Below are 5332 nucleotides of genomic sequence, written 5' to 3' on the forward strand. Positions count from 1 at the left end.
CAGATTCGGCTGATATCAGGGGTCCTGTAGACCTCCTTATATCTTCCATCAGGGTCTGAGTGTTCTGCACAATAATCATAAACCTCCAGAGCTTGTAGTGTGAAGCATTTAGGAATAATGAGACCTCTTTTTGCATTTCCTTACATAGGGTCAAATCATGAATTATGCTTAAAAACTGACATCACAAGACTGCTTAGCTAAGGAGCTACCATTGGTACACGTGAAAGCCAGTTTGCTTCGGAAGGTTGAATTCCTAAATACTCCAATCATACACACAACTGCTTACATAAAGCATTAGTTATGCTTAGTTCGCTAACAAGATTTAAGTGTGCGCTGCGCTAGAGGCAGCGAGGCCATACTGTGCAACAAATGCTGCTCCCTGACAATGACGACGGGCGCTCCAGGTCAGGTACTGGGAATTTATCACAAAGCCTTGACAAATTTAACAATGCATCAGGTAGATTTACTCTCGCTTTGAGCTTAATGTTCCTTATTCTCTTATGTTCTAGAAATGATCCTTTGGTGAGGTCTGGAGGCTGGGAAGCTGGCTTAGAGGTGTAATGGGACTCGCTTGTGGCTATCGTCAAATGTAAAATTGTTCCTTTGAATATTGTCTGCAGCCTTTAAGATGCAGACTGCGAGACTTTAATGCCACCAAAGGGTTTTTCTTGGTAGAGAAAAATCTTCCTCTTGATATTCAGCAGTTTCTTTATGGGGTTGTTTGGTCTCTAGACATGAGAAAATCCTGGCAATTTTGATCATTTGCAGAGAATGAGTAATGCGTAGTGCTTAGTACAGTGTGTCGCTCTGCAAATCACTGATTATGCTTTATTTTCTATTATGTTGAATGGAGTGATTCTATTATGGACTATCATTTTCTCTTTTTACTGCGGTTTATTTCAAGGATTACTGCTGGAGCCCTATCTACAGAACATTTCTAGATTACAATTGACTATCTAAGACTGTTTCAGGAATACTTAATGGGCCAACTCAAATTAGCCAGTCTGAAGAAGTGAGTTTTGGCCTTGAGAGCTCTCTGCACACATGCCATTCTGCAAGCAAAGGGAGAAGGCTGGCTGCTGTCAGGATTTCAGTAGGTGTCAGTGTGGATTTTAGGCTGGATGCTCGGCCTGAGTATTTAGGTTCTTTGTGAATTTATCACAGTCCTTTTCTCAGTTATCAGCCCTTGGTTCAATTTAACCTCCTCTTTCCACACTTTGATCAAAGATTGCTGGTGATAGCTGGTCACTAACTTAGATAACAGGCAGGACTGAGAGGGGTCTTTTGCTCTTGTGGTCATGAGTCTCTACAAAACCATGACCTGAATATCCCGCCGGTGTAGCTGAGGACCGTAACAGAGCCACGCATCTGGCTGAGGCACAGGGGGAGATACTTCACATCCATCCTGGTGCGACCTTCAACGTCCTTATCTGGCAGGAATTGCCAGGCCTGCATGAGAAGATCAAAAGAGCTCATCTCATTCAGCCCATAAACATTTGGGCCTGACTCCGATTGCTGTCGAGAGCACATCAAAGGTAAACACAAGAACAAACAGGCACATAATGGCCCAGAAGAAAGGGGGCTGCCAGCGAGAGGCCACCTCATCTTCAAGGAATGATTTTCAGTAACGGCCTTCAGAGGGGGCGTTGTGACGGATGAGAGCAAACACTGAGCAAGGTAGAAGGCAGCAAGCGGTCAGTTTATGGCAGTTTATTCCAGATTTTAGGCAGTGTTTCAGCACATTCCTAATTTGATTGGCTTATCTGACTCTAATTACTACATTTTCAAAACTTTTGTGATATATACTGTCAGGAAATACACTGCTTTTTGATGGGACTGAACTCCTGAGCATATTCTTCAAGCTACAGAATTATCTAGTTATTATATTCTTCCTCTTTAGCTTGAGGAAATTATAAAAAGGAAAAGAGCAAAATTACAAGCTGGAGGCGTATTTTTCCCCAAAAAACTCTTCTTTCTTTAGTTATTAAATCTTGTAAAGGTTTTAATTTCATAAGCTGAGACGGATACAGAGGCACTGATCCAATAAGCTGTCTTTCAGGGACCATTATTAAAATATCAAGGAATAATTTCATTTTCCCTCCATGTGGTTTTATTTTTTCTGCTGACTGCTTGAGACATAATGTTCGTGTGTGTCTAAGTCACAACTGAAGAGTGCACCGAGCATTCTGGGACTGAGATGGTGGATTTTAGGATTGGTTTTTTGGCACTGCATCCCCTTTTTGGGCAAGTGCATAGCTAGTAATTTCAGTATGGGTTACTGCATACAGCATGTGAAGCTCGAGCTTGTTTGTTTGTTTGTTTGCCTGCTTGTTTAAGTGAAGATGGAGTTAAGTGTATGCTTAAATGATTTCCTGGTGCTGGATCCGAGGTAGAACTTTGTGATGGTAATTAAGGGGCCATATTCGATAGCAGCCCAGAGAAGAATGTGATTGCCCCTCTTGTTATTAAAATATTCCAGTGCATTCCCCTGGTCATGCTTTCATTGGGAAACAGCACTTCACAGAGAGCCCTCAATGCGTGTACCTGTAAAATCTCTTGTGTGTTTGATGTTGGCGCTCCTCTGAAGATGTATTTTTCCAACACAAGCCTGAGTCAGTAGCAGCCAGTTCAGAGGAAAGGCTGGGCTCCAGGAACAAATACAGCTTTCGTCTCCTCTCTTTGAGGGCTTTGGATCGCAAAAAGAAATGTAACCTGGCTGCTCGGTGTCTTTCTGTTCTGTGTTCAAAAGTCTGATGCGGAGGAGACCAAGAGCTGGTAATCGGCATTGAGTTAATTCCTGCCTTCATTGTTGCTGCCTTGCAAACTTCAAAGCAGAAAAGCTTCTCTCTTTACACCTACAAGCATAATTTCCCGAGCTGAAGCAGGGTAATTTTCACATGCAAATTCAAGAGGCCCGCCTGCCTTATCTGAGCGGGTGGACGCGCTGTTCGGTGGGACAATGGCCCTCTCCTTTCCTTCCCAGAAAGGGAGCAAGGCAGCAGAAATAAAAGGTTTTCTTTTGCTGCTGTTTCAGAGGAAAAGATGTGTACCTCTACAAAAGGGGGAAAATGCCACCTTGTGCTTTGTTTTTATGCTTTGAATTGTGTTGAATGCTGGAGAAAATAGAACTCAGTTTACCATCTAGAGCTTTATGTTACCTTTTTCATAAGCCGTTGGAAGCATAATGCAGAAATCTTGGCAAAGGAACCGGTCAGCTTTACAATCCCCCTCATTCTCAGGCACTTGAAATACACAGATTTGTGGACATTAATGCTAACATTATTAATGCAGTGGGAAAACAGGGAGCAAATTTATGGTACTTAGAGTTCTCACTGTTGATTTTTTTCATATTCTCTTTGGGGCAGTAATTTTTCTCATTTGTTATTTCAAAGGCCGCCTTCCTGGTCTCGAATATTGGGTTGTTGGTTTTTTTTTTTCATTGACTGGAATAGTGGAAGTATTGGGAAGGAAAGTTATTCAAAGCGGAGAAGGGTGAGGGCCAGGGGACCAGGCAGGATAATAACTGCTGTGTGAGTTGGGCAGGTCACTTGGCAGGAGTAGCTACGCTTGCGAAGCCATCTCAGGAATGACCTGAAGGTTTCAGTTGCTCAGCTTCTGAAAACAGCTGTAGCTTGGTTATTTTTTTCTCAGCAGTTCTGCAGAGCAGGCTGTGGTTTTTGGGTGCAGAAATGTGGCTTTTGCACTTCGTTTGCTTGATGCGCGTGTTTGATTCTGCCTCTAGCTGAGCTGTCTGTTGGTCACACATTGGTGAAGCGGGCACATGGAGCAGGGTTGCAAGGGTGACCACAGGCATCCATTGGGCCTAAAGCATGGGCCTGCAGGATGCTGTGTGTAAACATGTAAATAGGTAAAGCTTATAAATACTTATGCCTCTCTGCATTCGTTTCCTGCACACACACCTGTGTGAATGCAGAGAAGCTTTGCACGCTTGGGTATGTGCAGCTTTTAACATGCTCAGGAAAAAGCCTCATCCCGATGCATTATTTTGGGTGAAGGCAATACTTTGGATCCTCTGTTCCTGAGGCTTGCCCTCCTCAAACAGCACACAGGGAGTGTGTTGCTGTCCCCTGATCCAGGCACACGGGCCAGCATGGGTTGGCTGTCACCTGCCTGCACCCCACCACATCTCTCCCAGCTGTCTGGGAGAGAAATGACTGATGACCTCTGCAGAAACTGAGGACTTGGTTGTTAATTGCTATGGACTCTAAGTCTGATTAAAATCAGCCTTTATTAAATTAAATAAGCTCCATCTGTTAATAGTGTGTGTGCCCTTCCACTGGAGACAGAGCAAGCGAGTCAAAGGGAGCATCTTTCAGATTATGTTCTTGTTGAAACAAGGATAAAGTGCAGAATAGAAAAGTGGTGGCTCAGTCCTTGAAGTGTAAGCCAGATGACTCCAAGTCTCCTGTTTCTAATGAATCAGACCCCAACTTCAGCTCCAGCCACTGTGTGAAGTGGGAATGGGAATAAAACTTTGGATTCAATGGGATGAATCTCAGTGGTTTGGGCCCAACTCTTCAGTGTTGACGATAAATGGGAGCCAGAAACTGGCCTGAAATCATACTATGGGTGAAACAGACTTATGGTTCCCGTCTCATTCTTCTTTTAAAGAATTACATGTGTTGGGATGACATTTCTCCTGGGGTTTTCAGGTGCCTCTGTGGGAACTTTAGTGTGAAGACAGATGTAATTTGGCTGGACGCTTAACTCCCATGGTTTGGTTCTGCTTTTTCACACCACTCGGATCCCAGAGTTGGTGAAGTACAGAGGACTTGCTATCTGTGTTTGCATGTATGCCTCTGCCTTCTCATTTGATGAAGCTTTTAATTTACCCTTTGACATGCAAGCAAAACAATGCAGAACTGACGTCTAGGTGTGAGGGAAACCTTAGTAAAAGAAAGCCTTAGGAGAGGAGCATGGCAGAATTACAACGCAGCTGATAAGATAATGATGCCTGAGCTGCAAATCTCCCTTCCCTTTCTGAAACAACCACTTGGGGTATTTGGAATCTGAGTCTGAAAGGGTTGCTTGTCACTGTTTACGGATCAGCCCAGATGACTCGCTGATACAAGTGCCCCCTGGGCAGCTTTCTGATAGACCTGATACGCTTAACGACCTTTGGTTGGATAAAAGAGAGCTCTGGAGAGGAAGAGGCATCTCTGGGTAGGTGCTGTTGTCACATATGTTTTGTCACCTTGCTTTTTGTGGCAGTGGGCAAGCAGCATGGCAACTGTGTAATGCCTGGATGAGGAAGGCAATGCAATATCCATAAAAGCACTGTACGATACCTGGGCAGTCCATGGTCGTGGGG

The sequence above is a fragment of the Mesitornis unicolor genome, unplaced genomic scaffold (genome assembly GCF_000695765.1).
Source record: "Mesitornis unicolor isolate BGI_N332 unplaced genomic scaffold, ASM69576v1 scaffold12375, whole genome shotgun sequence".
In the NCBI taxonomy this organism is placed as follows: Eukaryota; Metazoa; Chordata; class Aves; order Mesitornithiformes; family Mesitornithidae; genus Mesitornis; species Mesitornis unicolor.